The sequence below is a fragment of the Salmo salar genome, chromosome ssa13, assembly GCF_905237065.1.
Source record: "Salmo salar chromosome ssa13, Ssal_v3.1, whole genome shotgun sequence".
Lineage (NCBI taxonomy): Eukaryota > Metazoa > Chordata > Actinopteri > Salmoniformes > Salmonidae > Salmo > Salmo salar.
In genome coordinates, this window is record NC_059454.1 from 18,555,542 (window position 1) to 18,583,135 (window position 27,594).

Here is a 27,594-nt window from a genome sequence, read left to right on the forward strand (position 1 = left end):
TAGTCATAACATGGATCAATTAGCTATTTTTATTTAGAATTTTAGGAGCCCTTAAAACCTGTATGGGGTATGTGGGATGCTAGTGTCCCACCGGCGGGACACACTGCCAACAGCCAGTGAAATAGCAGGGCGCCAAATTTAAAACAACAAAAATCTCCTAATTCAAATTTCTCAAACATACAACTATTTTACACCATTTTAAAGATGAACTAATCGTTAATCCAACCACATTGTCCGATTTCAAAAAGGCTTTACGGCGAAAGCATAGCATTAGATTATGTTAGGACAGCACCTAGACAAGAAAAACCACACAGACATTTTCCAAGCAAGGAGAGGCGTCATACAAAACAGAAATACAGCTAAAATTAATCACTACCCTTTGATGATCTTCATCATATGGCACTCATAGGACTTCATGTTACACAATACATGTATGTTTTGCTCGATAAAGTTAATATTTATATCCAAAAACCCCATTTTACATTGGCGTGTAATGTTCAGAAATGTTTTGCCTCCGAAAACATCCGGTGAATGAGCACATCAATTTACAGAAATACTCATCATAAACGTTGATAAAATATTAAACTGTTATTCAAAGAATTATAGATACACTTCTCCTTAATGCAACCGCTTTGTCAGATTTCAAAAAAACTTTACAGCGAAAGCACACTTTGCAATAATCTGAGTACAGCAGTCAGACATGAAACCAAACCCGCCATTTTGTGGAGTCAACAAAACTCAGAAATAATATTATAAATATTCACTTACCTTTGATGATCTTTGTTGGAATGCACTCCCAGGAATCCCAATTCCCCAATAAATGTTCATTTGTTTCAATAAAGTCCATATACAGTGAGGGAAAAAGTATTTGATCCCTTGCTGATTTTGTATGTTTGCCCACTGACAAAGAAATGATCAGTCTATAATTTTAATGGTAGGTTTATTTGAACAGTGAGAGACAGAATAACAACAACAAAATCCAGAAAAACGCATGTCAAAAATGTTATAAAATGATTTGCATTTTAATGAGAGAAAACAGTATTTGACCCCCTCTCAATCAGAAAGATTTCTGGCTCCAAGGTGTCTTTTATACAGGTAAAAAGCGGAGATTAGGATGGCAAGTACAATGGCAAGTACAATTTTTAAATGTTTTTTTATTCATTTGGAAAGAAAATGCAAAAATGTTGAAAAACATAATTTCACTTTGACATTATAGGCCAGTGACCAAACAAATCTCAATTTAATCCATTTTAAATGCAGGCTGTAACATTCCGGCTGTGCATTAAGTACAGTACTCTGGACATACTGCATCAGTACTCTGATTGATGTAATTAGTATTACCGGTAGAGTACATTGCATTGTATTCCATTGTACTGTATTTGACTAATTCATTTGTAATTTGTATTGTATCACGGGTATTGTTTTGTATTGATTCATGTTGATCTGAATCCTAATAGCCATTTGTATCATGTGTTATTGTATTGATAAGCAGTTGGCTCAGAACTTCCACCAGCGTATGCAGTTAACAACAATATCCATGCAGTGGCAGGATCAGTCATTAGATTAAATGGAAATTCAATGTATTGAGTACACACAACACCGTATAGGTTATAGTTCACCACAGTTCACTGCTCATGTTGTCCAGTCAGTTGAATAGCAGCTGATTATACTCTATGGCAGCTGATGAAATTATCCATTTGATCTTTCCAGTACAATTGACAGCCTTGCTAGAATAATTCTGCTTTGGCATATATTTCTTATATGAAATGTTCAGTATGTGAAGAATGCAATCCATTAATGAGGTTATTATAATAGGCCTACGTGTCAAATGAAACTCATTGAATTCAATTGAAATTCACTGAAGATATGCACCACTTACGGACTACTACATGCTTTGAATAGTTTCGGGCCATATAGATTTTTGAAGTTATGAAGACTCCTTCAAATAGGTGTTTGTTTTTCTTCTGGCTATAATTGGTTGCTATGTGGTGCATGTGGTTATGAGTGTGCCATTGTTCTGTGTGTGACTAGCTCGTGGTTGTGGAGTCCTTCCAGGGCTGGTGGTTGGTCAGGGTGATGGGGGGAGGCGGTTACAAGAGGACTCTCTCCCTATGGTAACCTGACTGAGCTCTAAATAATCTAATGTGCTTCTGCTGCTGGACCCAAATATAGCTACTTCGGCTGCCTATCGGCTGTTGCCCACTGAAACATGGGCAGTTTGTAGCTACCCACTGGGCACATACTGGTTGCATCAATGTTGTTTCCACGTAATTTCAATCAAATTACATTGAACCAATGTGGAATTGACTCATTCTGATTGGCTGGGCCTGGCTCCGCAGTGGGTGGGTCTATGCCTTCTCAGGCCCGCTCATGGCTGCGCCCCTGCCCAATCATGTGAATTCCATAAATTAGGGCCAAATGAATTTATTTAAATTGACTGATATCCTTCTATGTACTGTAACTCAGTAAAACCTTCGAAATTGTTCCACGTTGCGTTTATATTTGTGTTCAGTATAGATTTAATTTTCCTTGATCTTTCGTCACTACAGTCATTTTCCCTTGCAAATCGTTTTTTTCAACATTTGTGAGTTTAGCGTAATTGGATCATTTAGTACTATGCGCCTTGTGTTTTCTATACTTCCAAGAACAAACTGTAATTGCTGCTAGCACAATGAATCATTGAGAGCTTTACTATTGAAACAGTGTGTGGCCAATCATCTCTCTCACCTGGCCGAAGCCCCAAGCAATGGGAAAGTTTGAGAGGATGACTTTTGTCAAGTTGTTGACTACTGCCTTTCAAAGTGTGTTGCATTATGGGGTTAACTTTGGGATAGGCGTGCCGCTAGCGCCCCACCTCGACAACATCCGGTGAAATTGCAGAGCTCGAAATTGAAAATACAAAATTCGTAAAATTAAACATTCATGAAAATTAAAGTGTCTTACATCGTTTAAAAGCTTAACTTCATGTTAATCCAGCCGCTTTGTCAGATTTCAAAAAGGCTTTACGGCGAAAGCATACCATGCGATTATCTGAGGACAGTGCCCCGTGTACAGAAGCATTACAAACATTTTCCAAACAAGCAGAGGTGTCACGAAAGTCAGAAATAGCGATAAAATAAATCACTTACCTTTGAATATCTTCCTCTGTTTGCAATCCCAAGGGTCCTAGCTACATAACAAATGGTCCTTTTGTTTGATAAAGTCCTTCTTTATATCCCAAAAAAGTCAGTTTAGTTGGCACGCTTGATTCAGTAATCCACCGGTTTCCCTCATTCAAAATGCATACAAATGAATCTCAAAAGTTACCAATAAACTTCATCCAAAGAAGTCAAACAATGTTTCTAATCAATCCTCAGGTACCCTAATATGTAAATATACGATAAAATCTACGATGGAGAATAGTATGTTCATTACATAGATAAATAACAAAGTGCAAGCCCTCACCGACGCACCACAATACTACAGCCAAAATGGGAGCCACCTAGAAAAACTACAAATTATAGCTCATTTTTCAAAAAACAATCCTGAAACTCTTTCTAAAGACTGTTGACATCTACTGGAAGCCCAGGAACTGCAATCTGGGAGGTATTCCATTGATATTCCCATAGACAGCCATTTCAATGAATGGTGAGCTCCCAATTCTTTTTTTACGGATGGATTCTCCTATGACATTATTTTAACAGTTTTGGAAACTTTAGAGTATTTTCTATCCAATACTACCAATTATATGCATGTCCTAGCTTCTGGGCCTGAATAACAGGCAGTTTACTTTGGGCACCTCAGTCATCCAAACTTCCGAATACTGCCCCCTATCCCAAAGAAGTTGTTAAAGATTTTACAAATTAATGAAAAATGATAAGCTGAAATGTTTTGAGTCAATAAGTATTCAACCCCTTTGTTATGGCGAGCCTAAATATGTTCAGCAGTAAAAATGTGCTTATCAATGGACACACTCTGTATGCAGTAATGTTTAACATAATTTTTTTATATTCATATCTGTACCCCACACGTACAATTATCTGTAAGGTCTCTCAGTCAAGCAGTGAATTTCAAACACAGAATCACAAAGACCAGTAAGGTTTTCCAATGCCTCGCATTTGCTTAGCTCCATTATCCTCTCTAGGGTATGTGGGACGAAATCGTCCCACCTACTCAACAGCCAGTGGAATCCCGTGGCGCGATATTCAAATACCTTAGAAATGCTATTACTTCAATTTCTCAAACATATGACTATTTTACACCATTTTAAAGACAAGACTCTCGTTAATCTAACCACACTGTCCGATTTCAAAAAGGCTTTACAATGAAAGCAAAACATTAGATTATGTCAGGAGAGTACCCAGCCAGAAATAATCACACACCCATTTTTCAAGCTAGCATATAATGTCACATAAACCCAAACCACAGCTAAATGCAGCACTAACCTTTGATGATCTTCATCAGATGACACTCCTTGTACATTATGTTATACAATACATGCATGTTTTGTTCAATCAAGTTCATATTTATATCAAAAACCAGCTTTTTACATTAGCATGTGACGTTCAGAACTAGCATACCCACCGCAAACTTCCGGTGAATTTACTAAATTACTCATGATAAACGTTCACAAAAAACATAACAATTATTTTAAGAATCATAGATACAGAACTCCTTTATGCAATCGATATGTCCGATTTTAAAATAGCTTTTCGCCAAAAGCACATTTAGCAATATTCTGAGTAGATAGCTCGCCATCACGGGCTAGCTATTTAGACACCCACCAAGTTTGGCCCTCACCAAACTCCGATTTACTATAAGAAAAATTGGATTACCTTTGCTGTTCTTCGTCAGAATGCACTCCCAGGACTTCTACTTCAATAACAAATGTTGGTTTGGTTCAAAATAATCCATAGTTATGTTCAAATATCCTCTGTTTTCTTCGTGCGTTCAAGACACTATCCGAAGGGTGACGAAGGGTTACGCGCCCGACGCGTTTCGTGACAAAGAAATTCTAAATATTTCATTACCGTACTTCGAAGCATGTCAACCGCTGTTTAAAATCAATTTTTATGCGATTTTTCTCGTAAAAAAAGCGATAATATTCCGACCGGAAACCCTGTTTTCGTTCAAAGACGAAAAAATTAAAACATGGTGTCGGCTCGTGCACGCGCCCCCAGTCTCATTGTTCTCTGATCGACCACTTACTAAATGCGCTACTGTTTTTCAGCCATGGCCTGCAAAGTCACCATTCAACGTTTTGCCACCTTCTGAGAGCCTATGGGAGCCGTAGGAAGTGTCACGTTACAGCAGAGATCCTCAGTTTTCAATAAAGAGAGTGTAGAAGGCCAATAAATGGTCAGAGAGAGCGCTTCCTGTTTGGAATCTTCTCAGGTTTTGGCCTGCCAAATGAGTTCTGTTATACTCACAGACACCATTCAAACAGTTTTAGAAACTTTAGGGTGTTTTCTATCCAAATCAAACAATTATATGCATATTCTAGTTACTGGGCAGGAGTAGTAACCAGATTAAATCGGGTACGTGTTTTATCCGGCCGTGCAAATACTGCCCCCTATCCCCAACAGGTTAAGTTTCTTTTTCACCCTGAAAAACTCCCCAGTCTTTAACGAATACAAGCATTCCGATAACATGATGCAGCCACCACTATGCTTGAAAATATGAAGAGTGGTACTCAGTAATGTGTTGTATTGGATTTGCCCCAAACTGAACACTTTTTTGCAGTATTATTTCAGCAAACAGGATGCATGTTTTGGAATATTTGTTTTCTGTACAAGCTTCCTTATTTTCACTCTGTCATTTAGGTTAGTATTGAGGACAAACTATAATGTTGTTGATCCATCCTCAGTTTTTTCCCATCACAGCCATTGAGCTCTACCTGTTTTAAAGTCACCATTGGCCTCATGGTGAAATCCCTGAGTGCTTTCCTTCCTCTCCGGCAACTGAGTTAGGAAGGACGCCTGTGTCTTTGTAGTTATTGGGTGTATTGATACACCATCCAAAGTGTAACTAATAACTTGACCATGCTTACCATATCCCTTTTCAATGTCTGCTTTTTTTTGACCCATCTACCAATAGGTGCCCTTCTTTGCTAGGTATTGGAAAGCCTCCCTGGTCTTTTCGGTTGAATCTGTGTTTGAAATTCAGTGCTCGACAGAGAGACCTTACAGATAATTGCATGTGTGAGGTACATAAATTAAGTAGTAATTAAAAAATCATGTTAAAAAATATTATTGCACAGGGAGTGAGTCAATGCAACTTGTTATGTGACTTGTTTTTTTACTCCTGAACTTACCACAACAAAGGGGTTGAATACTTGACGTAATACTTTTCAGCTTTCCATTTCTAATTCATTTAAAAATAATAATAATAATAATATAATTCCGCTTTGACATTATGGGGTATTGTGTGTAGGCCAGGGACAAACAATCTTAATTTAATCCATTTTAAATGCAGGCTGTAACACAGCAAAATGTGGAAAAGGTCAAGGGGTGTGAATACTTTCTGAAGGCATTGCATTGGTAGATGGGTAAAAAAAGAAGCAGCCATTGAATACCCCTTTGAGCTTGTTGAAGTTAATAATTACAATTTGGATAATGTATTAATACACCCAGTCACTACAAAGATACAGGCGTCCTTCCTAACTCAGTTGCCGGAGAGGAAGGAAACCACTAAGGGATTTCACCATGAAGCCAATGGCGACTTTAAAACAGTTACAGATTGTAATGGCTGTAATAATAGATCATTTAAAAAAATGCAGGCTGTAACACAACAAAATGCGGAATAAGTCAAGGGGTATGAATACTTTCTGAAGGCACTGTACTTGAAATAGCGCTCTTTGCCCCCATCCAATCCCCTGGCAGCTCATAACCAGGGAACTTGGCACAGTCGGCCAGGCTCATTTCCACTGTTAAAATACTCTAAACCACACTGATCCGCCCCAGAATAGTTTTACTGCCCTTGCTTGAAGGACACACAGAGAGGAAATATGTAATGAAACCATACTGTACTCTGTGCTGGAATGGTAACCAATGCCCTACTAGAGTACCTATTAAACACAGATTATCTTCAAAAACTGTAGAAATACCAGCGTAATTAGAGTAGTCCAATAAAATGTCAGGTAATAGCCATTAGTAGCCAAACCGAGTAAATCCTAGGAAAATGCAAACCCGACATAAAAAAATCCTTGTAAAATGCAAGAAAGAACAAAGCAGAGTAGCAGTTAAAATGTCAATAAAATTATAGGATGCCTACCTTACTGGGATGCTACGCCAGGGCTGGCTATGCCAGGGCTCATGTGTTTTAGATAGAGTCCGTAGCAGAGCCTTCACCCTTAGGTGGGAGAACCATCACTGGAGCAGCGGAGAAACACACAATGCATGCTGTAGACTTGCAAGCAACTCTAACACACACACACACCCACACACACAGGAATACTCTCTAAGACACACACACCCCAGCAGATTCGCGTAGAGTAGGGTAGCAGAGGTGCAGCTCACAGCTGTGGAAATCTGAGCAGGGACAGAGACAGACAGAAGCGCTGCTGAGCTGCTCCCTCTCTCTACGCTACGCTCCGCTCTCAGCACAAGCCTATCCTCCTCCTCTCTGTCTGTCTGTCTGTCTGTCTGTCTGTCTGTCTGTCTGTCTGTCTGTCTGTCTGTCTGTCTGTCTGTCTGTCTGTCTGTCTGTCTGTCTGTCTGTCTGTCTGTCTGTCTGTCTGTCTCTCTCTCTCTCTCTGTCACTCTCTCTCTCTCTTTCGCTGTATCTCTCTTGCTCTCTCTTTCTCCCTTTCTCTCTCTCTTACTCAATTTATATATTATGCACAGTATGTATGCTCTATCACTTTCTTTCTATCTCCCTCTCTCCCTTTGTCCTCCCTGTTTAACTTGTTCTCCTCCTGACATACATGTAAACATTTCTGAGTGGTGCAGTGGTGTAAGGCACTGCTTCTCAGTGCAAGAAGCATCACTACAGTCCCTTGTTCGATTCCAGGCTGTATCACATCCGACTGTGATTGGGAATCCCATAGGGTGGCGCACAATTGGCCCAGCATCGTCCGGGGTAGGCCGTCATTGTAAGTAACAATTTGTTCTTAACTGACTTGCCTAGTTATATAAAGGTAAAAAAAAATCTAAATGCTGTCGAAACTCATGACAAACATATATTAATACATTCTCTGTCTCTCTCTCACACATGCAAACTTTATCCCTGTTTTCACAATGCACTTTAAACCATCCTATTTGAAGAGACTCTCTCTCCTCTCTGTCATGATGTCTCCTCTATTATTTAATATCTCTCCATGTAATCTGTCAGCACTAGCTGCTGTAGTTTACCTAAAGGTGTCACTGGATGCACATGCACAAAGGCGCGCCCACATATACACACACACAAAACGCACACACAGACACACGTGCGTGCGTATGCTTGACAAAATAACCCATTCCCCTTTCTCACAGAAGATATTTGGTAGAAGAGAGGAATAACAAAAGAGAGAGAGAGATAATGACAGTGCAAGAGAAAGCTTTTATGTTGAGGGTCTTTTCAAGAGATTGTGTGTGGGGGGGGGGGGACTGGGCTGGTGGGTTAGGCTTTGAAGAGCCAGCAAAAGCAAAATGTCAAGTTTAATCTGTGCAAGCATGCGCCATTCCTACATCCGTCAGTCTCCACCAGCAAAGACACAGGCGTGTTAACCCCACTCTTACCTTCTCCTCATCCCCCATACACACTCACTCTATTTCATAAGCACGGCAATATCCCACTCTCTGTTATTCAAAAGAAGAAAACATTGTACAAATTCCTTATTGCTTTTTCATTGGCTATAAGTGAGGAAGAGGATAATAGCATAACGAAGGCATGAGGAATGGAATTGGACACGTACTACTGAAAATGGCACCATTGTTGTATTTGTTTATGTAGATCAGCGTGAATACAGAGATATGCCCCCAGTCATTGCAGTGCTGTGTAAGTGGAATAAACAAAAAGGGGGAGAGAGATAGAGAGAGAGAGCGAGAGAGAGAAAGAGAGAGAGAGAGAGAGAGAGAGAGAGAGAGAAGGAAGGGGGATGATGATGACAGACAGAGAAAGACTATACAGGAATACAGTATGTTTTAACAAGGGCTCTCTTTCTCTCTGTCCTTTCTCCCCGACTCCCCCTCTGTCTTGTTCCCCAGTTTCTCTCTCTCTCTCGATCTCTCTCTCTCTCTTTCTCTCTCTCTCTCTCTCTCTCTCTCAATTAAATACAATTCAAAGGGCTTTATTGGCATGGGAAACATATCTTTACATTGCAAGCAGAAGTAAAATAGATAATAAACAAAAGTTAAATAAACTATAAAAAATGAACAGTAAACATTGCACTCACAAAAGTTCCAAAGGAATAGAGACATTTCAAATGTCATATTATGTCTATATACAGTTGTGATGATGTACAGATTGTTAAAGTACAAAAGGGGAAATAAATAAACAGAAATATAGGTTGTATTTACAATGGTGTTTGTTCTTCACTGGTTTCCCTTTTCTTGTGACAACCAGTCACAAATCTTCTTGCTGTGATGGCACACTGTGGTATTTCCCATGGGACGTTAAACAGGTGTCCTGATTCTCTGTGGTCACTAAAGATCCCATGGCGCTTATGGCCCTCATACCATCATTGCCACCTAATAATCCTCAGCTTCCAATTGGCTCACTCATTCCCTTCCTCTCCCCTGTAACTATTCCCCAGGTCGTTGCTGTAACTGAAAATGTGTTCTAAGTCAACTTACCTGATAAAATAAGGGTAAAAAATAAATAATGTAGTTTCCCAAAATTGGATTGTTGTCTAATTCTTTGTAGGTCTGTGTAATCTGAGGGAAATGTTTGTCTCTAATATGGTCATACGTTTGGCAGGAGGTTAGGATGTGCAGCTCAGTTTCCATCTCATTTTGTGGGCCTGTCTTATTTTGGGAGCCAGTTCTGCCTACTGTGGCCTCTCTGAGTCTGTACATACTGTAGTTAAAGCTTTCCTTCATTTTGGGTAAGTCACAGTGGTCAGGTATTCTTCCACTGTGTACTCTAGGACCAAATAGCATTCTAGTTTGCATATTTTTTTTGTTAGTTCTTTCCAATGTGTCAAGTCATTCTTTTTTGTTCTCTCTCTCTATCTCTCCATCCCTCCCTCTGTTTGCTGTAACACCATCTGCTGGTACTAGCGTGTGTTCTTGTTCACCTGATTCAGCAGGCAGGACTTTGACACTAACACATGCATCTGAGACAACCATCTGATCAGAACTAAACAGGAAAACAGAGATAAGCAACTGGAGGCAATTGAGGACAAACTGCTCAAATAAACACAACCATGACTCAATCAGATATTAAGGATCATGACCAAAAGCTCTCAGATTCCCCTCTCAGTAATATGTGCCTCTTAGTATTTGGGGAAGAAACCCAGGCCTCCAGCAGTGGAGTGGAATCCAACTCCATTATGACTGTGCCTCCAGTCCCTCCCCAGGGCAGACAGAGCACAACGCAACTCCCTCTCCCTGTGTCTCCATCCACGCTGAGACTCGTGCTCTAGTGTGACCACTACAAAGACGTCATTGATGTTGACAAAACTCGAATAACATCCCACCCTCCACATATATATATATACACACACACACACACACACACACACACACACACACACACACACACACACACACACACACACACACACACACACATTTACACACACACACTCACGTTTGCGCACAAACACAAGCACAAAGAGAGAGAGACATCCAGATCCACATGATGTTTTTTTTCATCAAAGTACACATTCACCCTGACAACCCCTTCCCCGCCCTCGCACACACACACATAAATATAGGCACGCGCAGATATATGCAAGCGCACACACACACACAGCCCCACCCACCCTTCACCCTTCCCCCTCTGTTTACCAGCGGTCCCTCTAGCCATTATAGAATCAAATCCATGTTGCCCTCAAAACAGCATGCGGCGAGGAGATCAGACAAATGAATATGTTCATAAAAAGGAATCTGAACAGCAGCTATGAGAAATTCCATGGAGCTGGTAATCGAAGAAAGGGCGCTAGGTCAGTCTGTCAGCCCACTCCAGGGTTTCTGAACCCTACACAAAGCACAAGATTAAAAGGCTCTTTAAAGGTCCAATGCAGCTGTTTTTACCTCAACATCAAATCATTTCTGAGTAACAATTAAGTGCCTCAAAATGTGATTGTTTTCAATTAAAATTGTCAAAAACACTACATGTTTAATATGTTTTGCATTGCATGAAAGTTCTCCTGCAACCAGGTGATCAAATGAAGATCCTACATCTGTAGAGTCACACGCACACACGCTATCAGAGTATCTCTGTCAATATCTACAGACATAAACACCACTTGTCCACACAATAAAGGTTGAATGCAGCCGTTTTTTTATCTCAAAACCAGATCATTTCTGGGTAACAATTAAGTACCTTACTGTGATTGCTTCAATTGAAATGGTCTCAAAGGAAACAAAAATAGCTTCTTAGTTAAGAGCAATTTCTCAAGAAAGAATTTAGCTAGGACTGTCTGGGAGAGGTCTGAGTGGGGAGGGGAAAAAAGAGAGTTCCTCTTTCTTATTGGTCTATGAACTAGTTGACCACCTGGTGATGTCACCATGCAGGACAAAACTCCATCCCACCAAAATAGGCTGAACATACAGGTGTTCTTTTCAAAGAGCTCTTACACTAAAAGGGCATTATCATAATGTTCACAATTTCACAGTATTATTCCAACCATATAATGTGAAAATATATATAAAATGCAAGAAAACCACATTTTTTGACTACACTGGGCCTTAAAAAATGCCTGCCCACTGTATCTCTCCACCCAATCCAGGCTCTGCTCCAGGATGAAAAGAACTCTTGCGTAGCCGGTGCAGTGTGACATGTAATCATGTGGTTCGATTATCTCCAGGCTGAATCAAACATCCCACTGAGCACAGAAGTCAATTCAACGTCTATTCCATGTTGCTTCATCATAATTTCATTGAAATGACGTGGAAACAACATTGATTCAGTCAGTGTGTACCCAGTGGGATGCTTGTACAGGTGTAGGATCTTAATTTGACCAGGATTGTTGTAGAAAAATAATCCTGCAGCAACAGGATTTCAACGTTTTGTCCATGATGTTGCTTGATCGGTGGTTAGGCTATTAACTGGACAATATTAGGTGACGTGAAAAGTGCAATACTGTTCAAATAACTGTGTGTTATTGGGGGTTTTCAGTGAATTTAGGTAAATCATGAAGCTCATCTGCATTTCAGGAAAATTCTCATCAACAAAAGAGTGATCAAATTAAGATCCTACATTGGTATTACAATACTGTTTTCATGAAAGACTGGGATGCAGAGTATGTGAGAGTAAGGTTTTTCATCATCAATCAGCTATTTATTTATTATTTATTTATTTATTGGCTGTATCCAATCAGAACAGGTAGCATGATAAAGCATGATAAAACATGTTTACACTGTATCTCTGATCAATTTGATGTTATTTTAAGGGACAAAACATTTGCTTTTCTTTCAAAAACAAGGACAATTCTAAGTGACCCCAAGCTTTTGAACGGTAGTGTTTTCCTGGAAATTGTATTAAATCTGTTTCACGTTTGAGCTCTGATCTGTTAGTTTGATGTATAGTCCTCATCTATGTTTGTTTTGGTGAAACATTGGTTGTTGAACTGCCTAAATGCAATATCAATACACTCCACCAACCCAATCACATACTGTATCATTGTTTCCACCATGCTCTCTCCATCCATGCTCATATATCAATGCATTGGTCAGTTTTTGATGGTTTTGACCGCAAATGAGTTTTGTGATCATCCTGTCACTGACACTACTGAGAAAGCACTGTCAGTCCATGTCATACTCAAGTCATCGGTCACTCAATGTTTAATTCTCAAAGTTAAGTCTGCTTATATCTACTGTCACATTTCTGTCTCTTTCTAAGTGCAGCTTTTAACCTGTCTCTTGCGTTGGTACTTTGAGCACTTGTCATTTCTGGTAGAATCTCTCTGATAATGAATGGCTCTGCCGTCCACTGTCATATGAGTTTGTAGAGTTTAGGAAGAGCTGGTAATTATGCATGGATGATGTAACCAGAGGTTGATTGGAATTAACAGTGATTGGAAACAGTTAAGGACTGAGAGGCAGAGGAGAAAACAAATACTAACACCTTTCAGACCCAACAAAACCTTTGTGGTCACACCAGACAAACACATGGCATCTCTCTGCCTCCCCTCACATCTGGTACGTTTAGTCATACCTCATGCCTGTCTCACCCCTCTCTCTCTTTCTCTGTCTCTTTGGCTGTGTCCGAAATCTATCTTGCCTACTACTTACTAAAACGATATACTGTGTACTAATAGTACTACGTACTACACTGAACAAAAATATAAACACACAGCAAGTGTTGGTCCCATGTTTGATGAGCTGAAATAAAAGATCCCAGAAATTGTCCATATGCACAAGAAGCTTATTTCTCTCAAAAGTTGTGCGCAAATTAGTTTACATCCCTGTTAGTGAACATTTCTCCTTCTCCAAGATAATCCATCCACCTGACAGGTCTGGCATATCAAGAAGCTGATTAAACAGCATGATAATTACACAAGTGCACATTGTGCTGGAGACAATAAAAGGCCACTCTAAAATGCGCAGTTTTGTCACACAACACAATGCCACAGTTGTCTCAAGTTTTAAGGGACCGTGCAATTGGCAAGCTGATACAGGAATGCCCACCAGAGCTGTTGACGGAGTATTGAATACTAATTTCTCTACCATAGGCCACCACCAATGTTGTTTTAGAGAATTTGGCAGTCCATCCAAATGGCCTCACAACTGAAGACCACGTGTATGGCGTCCTGTGGGTGAGCGGTTTGCTGATATCAATGTTGTGAACAGAGTGCCCCATGTTGGCGGTGGGGTTATGGTATGGGAAGGCATAAGCTACAGACAACGAACACAACTACATTTTATCAGTGGGAATTTGAATGCACAAAGATACCATGACGAGATCATTGGTGATGTGAATATATTTAGTACAGTTTCATCTAAAATGGAAAACTTGGAGTAGGATGGTTCACCCCTTCCTCATCTGAGGAGCCTCCACTGCATGACTCCTGTCAGCTACCTGGCCACACAAAAAAAGAAAGTTAAAAACATAGATTTTTTTTGTGTGACCTTAGCCTTTGATGTATTGATCAATAACGTGTGCTTTTGGGAGAGGAGGACAGACAGCCAAATGGTGTGTAGCTTTGACTGAACCAGGCAATATAGCTGTGTGACATAACATGTCTACCAGCGGAACATTGCAGAAATCCTTACAAATTCCACGTCAATTTAATTGGCGACCAAAATAATCTGATCCGTCTACAGATACAGTGATTCTGAGTTAATAAATAATAGGATTAGACAGGTCACAAACATACTTTGAAAAATGTGTATGCTTCCTCATATTTTCACATAAGGAGTTTAAGATGCATTTGCGTCATAGAGATATCTTGTAGTACTATATGTACGCTATGCAGCTCTATTAAGCAGACATTAGCCAACAATGAGAACAAACAAATGGATATGACAATTCAAAACAAAAACAAAAAACTTTTTAAGTTAGATGTAGTCATTTGTCTGAAGCCGGAAAAGAAAGGAAATGCACATGAGCACAACAATACTGACTCCACCATGCTCTACCAAGTTTTTCCAGCACAAAGCTTTGACCTACTACGGTACCTATGTTTGTCTATTGTACTTCAAACAATATGTATGAAGATTGCTTAGGATTCAAACCTTCTCAATGAAATCTATTAGTCTACCGGCGTGAGTATAATGGATGTGCATCCAAAAAAATGATGTAATTTAAAGCTGATCATAAAAACATCCCATAATATACACACAACACTACATATACAGTGTGTGACAGCATATCATGACGTTGGTTGTTATAACACAAGCGATTATGTTTTAGTCATCCCCATAACCCTTACTAGTGATGCACTGAGCAGTACATAGACCTACGAATCCTAAAGCTGAAGTAATTAGTATGTTAACTATCATGAGTAAGTTGGGACATATTAATATACCTTTTCTATTTGTCTAGCCGTCCCAGACAGTCTATCAATTTACCCAGGTTAAATTAGATTATTGGATGTTGTTTTATGATTTTAGGGAGCTAATGTTGCTAATATTCCTCTGGTCAAATGATTTAGCCTTTCACTAAATTCCTCCTCCTTCCTGTCCTCCTCCTCCCCCTCTCCCTCCTTTGTTTATATTTTCTTTGTTTGTGTCACATTAAAATAGGTCCCACTGTAACTTACATAGATAATCCATTCAGGTCTGTTCAGTGGTGACAGTGTGCATTTACTGTAAACATATCTCTCGAAAGCCAGTCTTAATTTGCAGAGGGGAAATTGGCCTACGAAATGTGTGTGTGTGTGAGCAACTCAATTCTAAAAGCTTGAACAAAGGCAAGGTATTTTGTTTCATTGTTTTCTAAACAGTATATAATTTTGTAAAAGCAGTGTATTTGTGAGTGTGTGTGTGTGTGTGTGTGTGTGTGTGTGTGTGTGTGTGTGTGTGTGTGTGTGTGTGTGTGTGTGTGTGTGTGTGTGTGTGTGTGTGTGTGTGTGTGTGTGTGTGTGTGCGTGTGTGTGTGTGTGTGTGTGTGCATGCGTGTGCGTGTGTGTGTGTGTGCAGACAAGGAGTCAACGTGCAGAATGGAACATCTTCAAATAAAGGAACTGAGCTTTTCCTGTGATAATGGATGTGCATAGAAGCCACAGCATGGGTTTGTGTCTTTAAGATCGCCTGTGGATACATAGAAGGCAAATCAAAAAAAATTCTAAAAGCCTTAACAAGAGGAAAGTATTTTGTTCAATTTGAAAACAGTATAACATTTTGTAAAATGATGGCTGCATGGTCGCCCACGACTCCAACACCATCGTTAAGTTTGCTGACAACAGCGCTACAGAAGGTTGTGCGTATGGCCCATTACATCACTGGGGCCGAGCTCCCTGTCATCCAGGACCTCTATGCCAGGCGATGTCAGAGGAAGCCACCAAAAAGACTCCAGCCACCCAAGTCATAGACTGTTCTCTCTGCTACCGCACAGCAAGCGGTACCGATGTAGCAAGTCTGGAACCAACAGGACCCTGAACAACTTCTACCCCCAAACCATAAGAATGGTAAATAGTTAACCAACAGCTACCCGGACTATCTGCATTCACCCTTTTTGCTCTAACTCTTTTTACTAATCACATACTGTATGGTCTTTGTAATGTAAGCCTTTGCCAGGTAAAGCTCCGCCTTATCTCAGCTCACTGGTCACCATAGCAACACCCACCCGTAGCACGCACTCCAGCAGGTATATTTCACTGGTCATCCCCAAAGCCAACACCTCCTTTGGCTGCCTTTCCTTCCAGTTCTCTGCTGCCAATGACTGGAACGAATTGCAAAAATCACTGAAGTTGGGGACTTATGTCTCCCTCACTAACTTTAAGCGCCAGCTGTCAGAGCAGCTTACCTGTACACAGCCCATCTGCAAACAGCCCATCCAACCAACTACCTACTTACCTCATCCTCATATTTGTTTTTGTTTTTCTGCTCTTTTGCACACCAGTGTTTCTACTTGCACATCTATCACTCCAGTGTAAATTGCTGAATTGTAATTACTTCGCCACTATTGGCCTATTTATTGCCTTAACTCCTTACTTCATTTTGCACGCACTGTATACAGATTTTTCTATTGTGTTATTGACTGTACGTTTGTTTATCCCATGTGTAACTCTGTGTTGTTGTTTTTGTCGCATTGCTTTGCTTTATCTTGGCCAGGTCGCAGTTGTAAATGAGAACTTGTTCTCAACTGGCCTACCTGGTTAAATAAAGGTGATTTAAAAAAAATGTATAGCCAAGTTATCGTTACTCATTGTGTATTTATTCCTTGTGTTATTATTATATCTTTTTTATTCTCTCTACATTGTTGGGAAGGCCAGTATGTAAGCATTCCACTGTTAGTCTACACCTGTTGTTTACAAAGCATGTGAAAAATACAAGTTGATTTGATTTAAAATAAGAATATTTATGTGTGTGTGTGTGTGTGTTGTGTGTGTGTCAATGCACAGCAAGGAATATTTTCAAATAAAGGAACAGAGCTCGTGCTGTGATAATGGATGTGCATAGAAGACACAGCAAGGATTTGTGTCTTTAAGATCATGTAGTGCCTTCGGAAAGAATTCAGACCCTTTGACTTTTACCACATTTTGTTACGTTACAGCCTTATTCAAAAATGGATAAAGTTACATTTTTTAGAATTTTTTGTAAATGTATTAAATGTAAAAAACAGAAATACCTTATTTAAATAATTATTCAGACCCTTTGCTATGAGACCCAAAATTGAGAGAGATGGCCACACGGCCAAACTGAGAAATCGGGGAGAAGGGCCTTGGTCAGGGAGGTGACCAAGAACCCGATGGTCACTCTGACAGAGCTCTAAAGTTCCTCTGTGGAGATGGGAGAACCTTCAAGAAGGACAACCATCTCTGCAGCACTCCACCAATCAGGCCTTTATGCTAGAGTGGCCAGATGGAAGCCACTCCTCTGTAAAAGGCACATGACAACCTGATTGGAGTTTGCCAAAAGGCACCTAAAGAATCTCAGTCTGTGAGAAACAAGATTATCAGGTCTGATGAAATCAAGATTGAACTTTTTGGGCTGAATGCCAAGCGTCACGTCTGGAGGAAACCTGGCACCATCCCTACGGTGAAGCAAGGTGGTGGCAGCATCATGCTGAGGGGAATATTTTTCAATGGCAGGGACTGGGAGTCCAGCCATGATGAGGCAAAAATTAACGGAGCAAAGTACAGAAAGATCCTTGATGAAAACCTGCTCCAGAGCACTCAGGACCTCAGACTGGGGCAAAGGTTCACCTTCCAACAGGACAACGATTATAAGCACACAGCCAAGACAACGCCTGCGGCCCAGCCAGAGCCCAGACTTGAACCCGATCGAACATCTCTGCAGAGACCTGAAATAGCTGTGCAGCGATGCTCCCCATCCAACCTGACAGAACTTGAGAGCATCTGCAGAGAAGGGAGAAACTCCCCATATACAGGTGTGCCAAGCTTGTAGTGTCGTACCCAAGAAGACTCAGGGCTGTCACCGCTGCCAAAGGTACTTCAACAAAGTGCTGAATAAGAGTCTGAATACTTACGTGAATTAGATATTTCTGTTTTTGCTTTGCCATTACGGGGTATTGTGTGTAGATTGATGCGGGGAAAAAACAATTAAATCAATTTTAGGCTGTAAGGTTGTAAGGTAACAAAATATGGAAAACGTCAAAGGGTCTGAACACTTTCCGAATGCACTGTAGATGGATGGAGGGATGACAGGAGGGGGTGAAGAATGAGGGAATGGTTGAAGAGTTCTGAGCTGTGTTCCAAAGCTTTTACATGATGCCCTTGCCTTGTCCACTGCCCCTCATGACCATTGATACCTCAAAGGACAGAAAACAGTTATGACAAGTTCCATTCACCCACTCAGCCAGTCAATAATGGCATCTCAGTAGTCTACAATGGCATCTCAGTAGTCTACAGTAGCGTCATTTCCTATCCTTCTTCTGTGCTGATAGTAGGAGACAGAGAGGACAGGTAGAAGTAATTGGTTGATAGCTTAAAGAAGGATTTGCTTCTTGTTCTTTTCACATTGACAAGGAGCAGACAGGTGAAATCAATATAATAGAAGAATGAGAGGTGATGATGTCAGGAAGACTTTTATAGCTATTGAGAGCCATCCACTGTGGGGGAAAAACTGGAAAGAAGACAGGGAAGGAAAAATAAGATAGTAGATACTAACAGGGGGGCACCAGTGGAGGCTCCTCAGAGGAGGAAGGGGAGGAACATCCTCCTCAGTCAATTTCTTAAAAATAAATATAGTGAAACATTAAAAAATGTATCCTTTTTAGATACACAGTAATTACGACAACTTCTGGAGGACGTCCTCCAACCTATCAGAGCTCTTGAAGCATGTACTGACATGTTGTCCACCCAATCAAAGGATCAGAGAATGAGAGAAGGATCTAGTACTGAAAGCATAAGCTACAGCTAGCTAGCCCTACAGTGCATAAAATGTGGTGAGTAGTTGAATCAAAGAGAAACACAATAGTTGAACAGATTTGAACAAATGAATGACTTTTTTTAAAGAATCAAGAGAGAGCTAGCGAATGCAGCTAGCTTGTTTAGCCTACTCAAACACCCGGCTCAAACACATAGGACTGCTATGTTAGCTAGCTGTGTATGGCTATCCAACACTGGAAATTTTCCAAGTCAAGGTAAGCTTTTGGTTTTGTTAATTTATTGCCACCGGGGTCCGCTGGTGTAACTGCTAAACTGCTTGCTGACTGTACACTATACTGCATGATTGCAGTGGATTACTAAGTAAGTTCTCGTAGCTAATTGGACTATGACGTTACTATCATTGTTAGCCAATATTGTGACAACGATGTAGGCTATGTGTAGCGATTAATGCTTATGATATGAAGGTTCGACTTGTAAAGTTTTTTTTGCCTGATCACAGACAGATGATGTGTTGTGCACTGAAATCCACAAGTGAAGGGAAAAGGTTAAAGGAGCAGATGGCGAATATGCCAGAAGGAATAAAACAACAAGCAAAATATTCATGCCATTTGTATGTGGCTGCTATGAAAGTGAACTGTGTGTGATCAGGGATGTATTAATTCCACCGATTCTGTTGAAAAACATTTCTTAAACGGAATGAAACGGGGATAAGCATACATTAATTTGTCCAATAGGAACTCTTGATTGCAACTGTTGGACTGATGATTACACCCTAGATCAGCTAGAATGTGCAAGGCGGTATTGAATGTGTCACTGTCAGTCACCTTGATTACTCAAATTGTTCTCTCGACCTGTGCACCTACATTGTAAACTTTCATATGTAGGCTAGTTTGTAGCAACCTCATGATTGGTATAGGGAAAATTCTAGTATCATGTAGTAGCCTAAACCTATCAATGTTACATTGAGCTGGAATTTGAATGACAGTCATTTTATATGCTGTAATAGAAATAAAGCCATGCTCATTAAAAAAATGATATTGTCCTCCCTCATCATAAACATCACCGAACCCCACTGGGCGGCACACTATCCTTTGCCATCCTTCATGTTGGCACCAAATGTTCCATGACAATGTCATTGCTCTGGATCTGAATGTCCCTATAGTGTATGCCATTTCATTTAAGGATCAGACCCTTTTTTTCAATTTTGCTTAAAATGACATACCCAACTGTGTGTAGCTCAGGACCTGAAGCAAGGACATGCATATTATTTTTTTATTTAACAAGGCAAGTCAGTTAAGAACAAATTCTAATTAACAATGATGGCCTACCGGGGCCAAACCCAGACAATGCTGTGCCAATTGTGCTCTGCCTTATGGGACTCCCAATCACAGCCAGATGTGATTCAGCCTGGATTTGAACCAGGTACTGCAGTGATGCTTCTTGCACAGAGATGTAATGTCTTAGACCACTGCACCACTCGGGAGCCCTGGGAATGAAGGGGATTGAACACGGGCCTCATACATATTCTTGATACCGTTTGAAAGAAAACACTTTGAAGTTTGTGGAAATGTGAAATGAATGTAGGAGAAGATAACACATTAGATCAGGTAAAAGCTAATACAAAAAAAAGAACATATGTTCAGTTTTGTATTTTTTCATCATCATCTTTGAAGTGCAAGTGAAAGGCCATATATTCAGATAGGACTTTAAGTGTAATTTAGATGTTGTCCACAAGATGGCAGCAGCGTGTGTGCAAAGTTTTAGACTGATCCAGAGAAGAATTACAACACTAAACAACATTTTGTATCAAGTCTGCCAGGAGTTTGCCAAAATGTGCTGAATTGGTCAATTTATAAATTTTTCAAGTACATAACTAGAAAACATACAAAAATTGTATGTTAATAAAACATTTAAGTTTACATGCTGGATCATTAGCTTCCGTACAGAAAAGACACTAACCTTCACACATCTACATCATGGGACCCTCAGGATGACAAATCAGAGCAAGATTAATGTAAATCATTTAGCTTCAGAGGTGAATTTATCAAACCAGTTGCTGTGATAAAAGTGTTTTGTTGTTGTGCACTATCCTCAAACAATAGCATGGTATTTTTTGTTGTAATAGCTACTGTAAAATTGAAATTGGCTGTTGTTTACAACGTCATTCTAGTCAAATTATCGCATATTGAGCAACAACCGTCCCGGATTAAGGACACCAATTTCAATGTCTTCGTTCCAACGCCTTTCATCTTGGTGGAAATGTTGCTAGCAGTTGATAACAGTACCTGGTGGAGTCTCAGTACCCTGCATCATCTGTCCATTACTGGTCACCCGAACATTGCTCAGGGGTGTATTGTCCATCGTCGTCACACATATAGTACCAGTCAAATGTTTACTTTTACAATTTTCTACATTGTAGAAGGATGTAGTTTAAAGAAAACTACGAAAAAATACATATGGAATCATGTAGTAACCAAAAACGTTAGCCACCCTTTGACTTGAAGACAGTTTTGCCCACTCTTGGCATTCTCTCAAACAGCTTCACCTGGAATGCTTTTCCAAAAGTCTTGAAGGAGTTCCCACATATGCTGAGCACTTGTTGTCTTTTTTCCTTCACTCTGCAGTCCAACTCATCCCAAACCATCTCAATTGATGCAGCACTCCATCACCCTCCTTCTTTGGTAAATAGCCTTTACACAGCCTGGAGGTGTGTTGGGTCATTGTGCTGTTGGGATGGCGTATCACTGCAGAATGCTGTGGTAGCCATGCAGGTTAAGTGTGCCTTGAATTCTAAATTAATCACAGACAGTGTCACCAGCAAAGCACCCCCACACCATCACACCTCCTCATCCATGTTTCACAGTGTGAACCACACACGCAGATATCAACCGTTCACCTACTCTGCGTCTCACAAAGACTCATCAGACCAAAAGACAGATTTCCATTGGTCTAATGTCCATTGCTCGTGTTTCGTGGCCCAAGCAAGTCTCTTCTTCTTATTGGTGTCCTATGGTAGTGGTTTCTTTGCAGAAATTCGACCATGAAGGCCTGATTATCCCAGTCTCCTCTGAACAGTTGATGTTGAGATCTGTCTGTTACTTGAACTCTGTGAAGCATTGATTTGGGCTGCAATTTCTGAAGCTGTTAACTCTAATGAACTTATCCTCTGCAGTAGAGGTAACTCTGAGTCTTCCTTTCCTGTGGCGGTCCTCATGAGAGCAAGTTTCATCAAAGGGCTTGATGGTTTTTGCGACTGCACTTGAAGAAACTTTGAAAGATCTTGAAATTTTCAGGATTTTTTTTAACATATCAAAATATATTTTGATATTACAGTACAGTCCACCATTACCTTAAGACATGAAGGTCAGTCACCTTCATGACTTAAGGTAATGATGGACTGTACTGTAATATCAAAATATATTTTGATATGTTAACTTCTTTGGGATAGGGGGCAGTATTTTCACGGACGGATAAAAAACGTACCTGATTTAATCTGGTTACTACTCCTGCCCAGAAACTAGAATATGCATATAATTATTAGCTTTGGATAGAAAACACTCTAAAGTTTCTAAAACTGTTTGAATGGTGTCTGTGAGTATAACAGAATTCATATGGCAGGCCAAAACCTGAGAAGATTCCATACAGGAAGTGCCTTGTCTGACAATTTGTTGTCCTTCTGTTGCATCTCTATCAACTTTATAGCATCTGTGCTGTAATGTAACACTTTCTAAGGCTTCCAATGGCTCTCTAAAGCTGCCAGAAAGTGGAATGGGGTGTCTGCTGTCTCTGGGCAAAGTACAGCAGTAGAGTTTGTAAGTGGTCAGCCTGGGGACAGTGAGACTGAGATGCGCGTTCACGAGACTTCTCAATTTTTTTCTTTCAGCCTTTGAATGAATACAACGTTGCCAGGTTGGAATATTATCGCTATTTTACAAGAAAAATAGCATAAAAATTGATTTTAAACAGCGTTTGACATGCTTCTAAGTACGGGAATGGAATATTTTGAAATTTTTGGTCACAAAATGCGCTCGCGCGCCACCCTTCGGATAATGACCTGAACACATGAACAAAACGGAGGTATTTGGATATAACTATGGATTATTTGGAACCAAAACAACATTTAACAATATTTGGAACCAAAACAACAACTAAATTACTCCACAAACAACATAACACTTATTTTAAGAATTATAGATACAGAACTCCTCTATGCACTCGATATGTCCGATTTTAAAATAGCTTTTCGGTGAAAGCACATTTTGCAATATTCTCAGTAGATAGCCCAGCCATCACGGCTAGCCATTTAGACACCGACCAAGTTTAGCCCTGACCAAACTCCGATTTACTATTACAAAAGTTTGATTACCTTTGTTGTCTTCGTCAGAATGCACTCCCAGGACTACTACTTCAATAACAAATGTTGGTTTGGTCCACAATAATCCATTGTTATATCCAAATAGCTGCGTTTTGTTCGTGCGTTCAAGACACTATCCGAAGTGTAAATAAGGGTCACGAGCATGGCGCAATTCGTGACAAAAGATTTCTAAATATTCCATTACCATACTTCGAAGCATGTCAACCGCTATTTAAAATCAATTTTTATGCAATTTTTCTCGTAAAAAAAACGATAATATTCCGACCGGGAATCTGCGTTTAGGTAAACAGACAAAAGAAACCATAGCATGGGGTCGACGCGGGCACGCGCCTGAGTCTCACAGTACTGTAACCAGCCACTACCCAAACGCGCTACTTTTTTTCAACCAGAGCCTGCAAAGCCACGATTCAGCTTTTTGCCGCCTTCTGAGAGCCCATGGGAGCCGTAGGAAGTGTCACGTAACAGCAGAGATCCTCTGTAATGGATAGAGATAATCAAGAAGGGCAAGAAATTGTCAGACAGGGCACTTCCTGCATGGAATCTTCTCAGGTTTTGGCCTGCCAAATGAGTTCTGTTATACTCACAGACACCATTCAAACAGTTTTAGAAACTTTGGAGTGTTTTCTATCCAAAGCTAATAATTATATGCATATTCTAGTTTCTGGGCAGGAGTAATAATCAGATTAAATCGGGTACGTTTTTTATCCGGCTGTGAAAATACTGCCCCCTAGCCATAACAGGTTAAAAAAAGATTTGTTACTACATGATTCCATATGTGTTATTTCATAGTTTGGATGTCTTTACTATTATTCTACAATGTAGGAAATAGTAAAAATAAAGAAAAACCCTTGAATGGATAGGTGTCCAAACTTTTGTCTGGTACTGTACAGTGGCAAGAAAAAGTATGTGAACCCTTCAGAAATACCTGTATATCTGCATTAATTGGTCATAAAATGTGATCTGATCTTCACAACAATAGACAATCACAGTCTGCTTAATAATAACACACAAGCAATAATATGTTTTCATGTCTTTATTGAATACACCGTGTAAACATTCGAAGTGCAGGGTGGGAAAAGTATGTGAACCCTTGGATTTAATAACTGGTTGACCTTCCATTGGCAGCAATAACCTCAACCAAACGTTTTCTGTAGTTGCGGATCAGACCTGCACAATGGTCAGAAGGAATTTTGGACCATTCGTCTTTACAAAACTGTTTCAGTTCAGCAATATTCTTGGGATGTCTGGTGTGAAGTGCTCTCTTGAGGTCATGCCACAGCATCTCAATCGGGTTGAGGTCAGGACTCTGACTGGGCCACTCCAGAAGGCGTATTCACTTATTTTGAAGCCATTCTGTTGTTGATTAACTTATGTATTTGGGTCGATGTCCTGTTGCATCACCCAACATGTGTTGAGCTTCATTTTGCAGAAAGATAGCCTAACATTCTCCTGCAAAATGTCTTCATTAACTTGGGAATTCATTTTTCCGTCGATGATAGCAAGCTGACGAGGCTCTGAGGCAGCAAAGCAGCCCCAAACTCTCCATCATACTTTACAATTGGGATGAGGTTTTGATGTTGGTGTGCTCTGCTTTTTTTTCTCCACACATAGTGTTGTGTGTTCCTTCCAAACAACTCAACTGTAGTTTCATCTGTCCACAGAATATTTTTCCAGTAGCACTGTGGAACATCCAGGTGCACTTTTGCAAACTTCAAACGTGCAGCAATGTTCTTTTTGGACAACAGTGTCTTCTTCCGTGGTGTCCTCCCATGACACCATTCTTGTTTAGTGTTTTACGTATCGTAGACTCGTCAACAGAGATGTTAGCATGTTCCAGAGATTTCCGTAAGTCTTTAGCTGACACTCTAGGATTCTTCTTAACCTCTGGACGGGCTATGTTATATCGTTTTATAGATACACCTCTCCTGAATCAAACCACGTTGTCCGATTTCAAAAAGGCTTTACAGCAAAAGCAAAACATTAGATTATGTTAGAGGAGTATATCGTAAAAGTAGCCACATAGCCATTTTCCGACCAACCACATGCATCACAAATAACCAAAAAACAGCTAAATGCAGCACTAACCTTTGACAAGCTTCATCAGATGACACTCCTAGGACATCATGTTACACAATACATGCATTCTTTTGTTCGATAAAGTTCATATTTATATATAAAAACAGCATTTTACATCGGCGCGTGATGTTGACTATTTTCCCTCAAATGCATCCGGTGAAACAGCGCTACAATTTACTAAATTACTATTCGAAAACATTTTTTAAATGTAATATTGTCATTCTAAGATTTATAGATGAATATCTCTTGAAAGCACCTGTAATGCCAGATTTAAAAATAACTTTACTGGGTAATCACACTTTGCGATAAAAGGGGATGCGATACTCAGAAAAATAGGCTACCGTTACAGGTCAGCGCCATCTTGGAACAATCGCATATCAAATCTACTCTTGTATACTATTGTCAATAATCCCTTACCTTTGATTATCTTCATCAGAAGGCACTTCCAGGAATCCCAGGTCCACAACAAATGTATTTTTGTTCGAAAAAGTTCATCCTTAATGTTCCAATAGCTTGTTCTTGTTAGCACGTTCTGAAGGCTGCTCCAAAAGTTCCGTCGTACGCGGGACTCCTCTTTCAACAAAATGCATTTTTTATTTTATTTAGGTTCGTTCAAACATGTCAAACGTTGTATAACATAAATCTTTAGGGCCTTTTTCAACCAGAGCTCCAATAACATTCAAGGGGGACGATTGCATTGTCTTTCAAAACGTTTCGAAAGGGGAGGGTAGCCAGGGGCGCCGGCGTCATAATGGTGATGGCCCTCCTCATGTGACCACGTTCCACAGACTCTCATTGTGTCAGTTTTCACAGTAGAAGGCTCAAACCACTTTGTAAAGACTGGGGACATCTAGTGGAAGCAATAGGAAGTGCTCAATGAACCATTGCTCACGGTGTGATTTACAGGCAAAGTGATGAAGTTGAGTCCGCAATTCAGAATTCCACTTCCTGTTACGATCTGTCTCGGGGTTTTGACTGCCATATGAGTTCTGTTATACTCACAGACACCATTCAAACAGTTTTAGAAACGTTAGGGTGTTTTCTATTCACAAGTATTAATTATATGCATATCCTAGCTTCTGAGTTTGAGTAGGAGGCCGTTTAAAATGGGCCCGAATTTCTTCTAAAATCGCTGTAGCGCCCCCTATCCTAGGCGACCGTCAAGAGGTTTTAACCTCATTGAGCATTCTGCGCTGTGCTCTCGCAGTCATCTTTGCAGGATGACCACTTCTAGGGAGAGTAGCAACAGTGCTGAACTTTCTCCATTTATAGACAATTTGTCTTACCGTGGACTGATGAACATCAAGGCTTTTAGAGATACTTTTGTTACCCTTTCCAGCTTTATGCAAGTCAAAATTGTTGATCTTAGGTCTCCTTTGTTCGAGGCATGGTTCACATCAGGCAGTGCTTCTTGTGAATAGCAAACTCATATTTTGTGAGGTTTTTTATAGGCAAGGTAGCTCTAACCACCATCTCCAATCTCATCTCATTGATTGGACTCCAGGTTAGCTGACAACTGGCTTTTGGAGAAGTCATTAGCCTTGGGCTTAGTTCACATACTTTTTCCAACCTACACTGTGAATGTTTAAATAATGTATTCAATACAGACAAGAAAAATACAACACTTTGTGTGTTATTAGTTTATGCACACTATGTGTGTCTATTGTTGTGACTTAGATGAAGATCACATCACATTTGATGACCAATTTATGCAGAAATCCAGGTAATTCCAAAGGGTTCACATACTTTTTCTTGCCACTATATATAACAACAATCATAACAGGATAGAACACATTATGTATGAGGCAGAAGTTAATTATCTAGGCCTCCTGAATGGTGCAGCGGTCTAAGGCACTGCATCACAGTGCTTGATGCATCACTACAGACCAGGGTTCTGTAGTGGAAGGGTTTGGCTGGCCAGGATTTCCTTGTCCCATCGCACTCTAGTGACTCCTTGTGGTGGGCCGGGAGCCTGCAAGCTGAATTAAGTCACCAGCTGGATGGTGTTTCCTCCAACACATTGGTGCGGCTGGCTTCCTGGTTAAGTGAGCAGTGCAGC

The 27,594-nt window shown here is 40.2% G+C and overlaps 1 protein-coding gene across 1 annotated transcript in view; it reads right to left on the minus strand.

Annotated features, from left to right (window-relative positions):
• LOC106566573 (opsin-5-like) overlaps positions 1-7,546 on the minus strand; it is a 142,997-nt gene extending 135,451 nt beyond the window's left edge. Inside the window, exon 1 of the mRNA XM_014134703.2 lies at positions 7,252-7,546. The gene's annotated coding sequence lies outside the window, so the exon portion shown is untranslated. The remainder of the gene's footprint in view (positions 1-7,251) is intronic.
• Between the last annotated feature and the right edge of the window lie 20,048 nt (positions 7,547-27,594).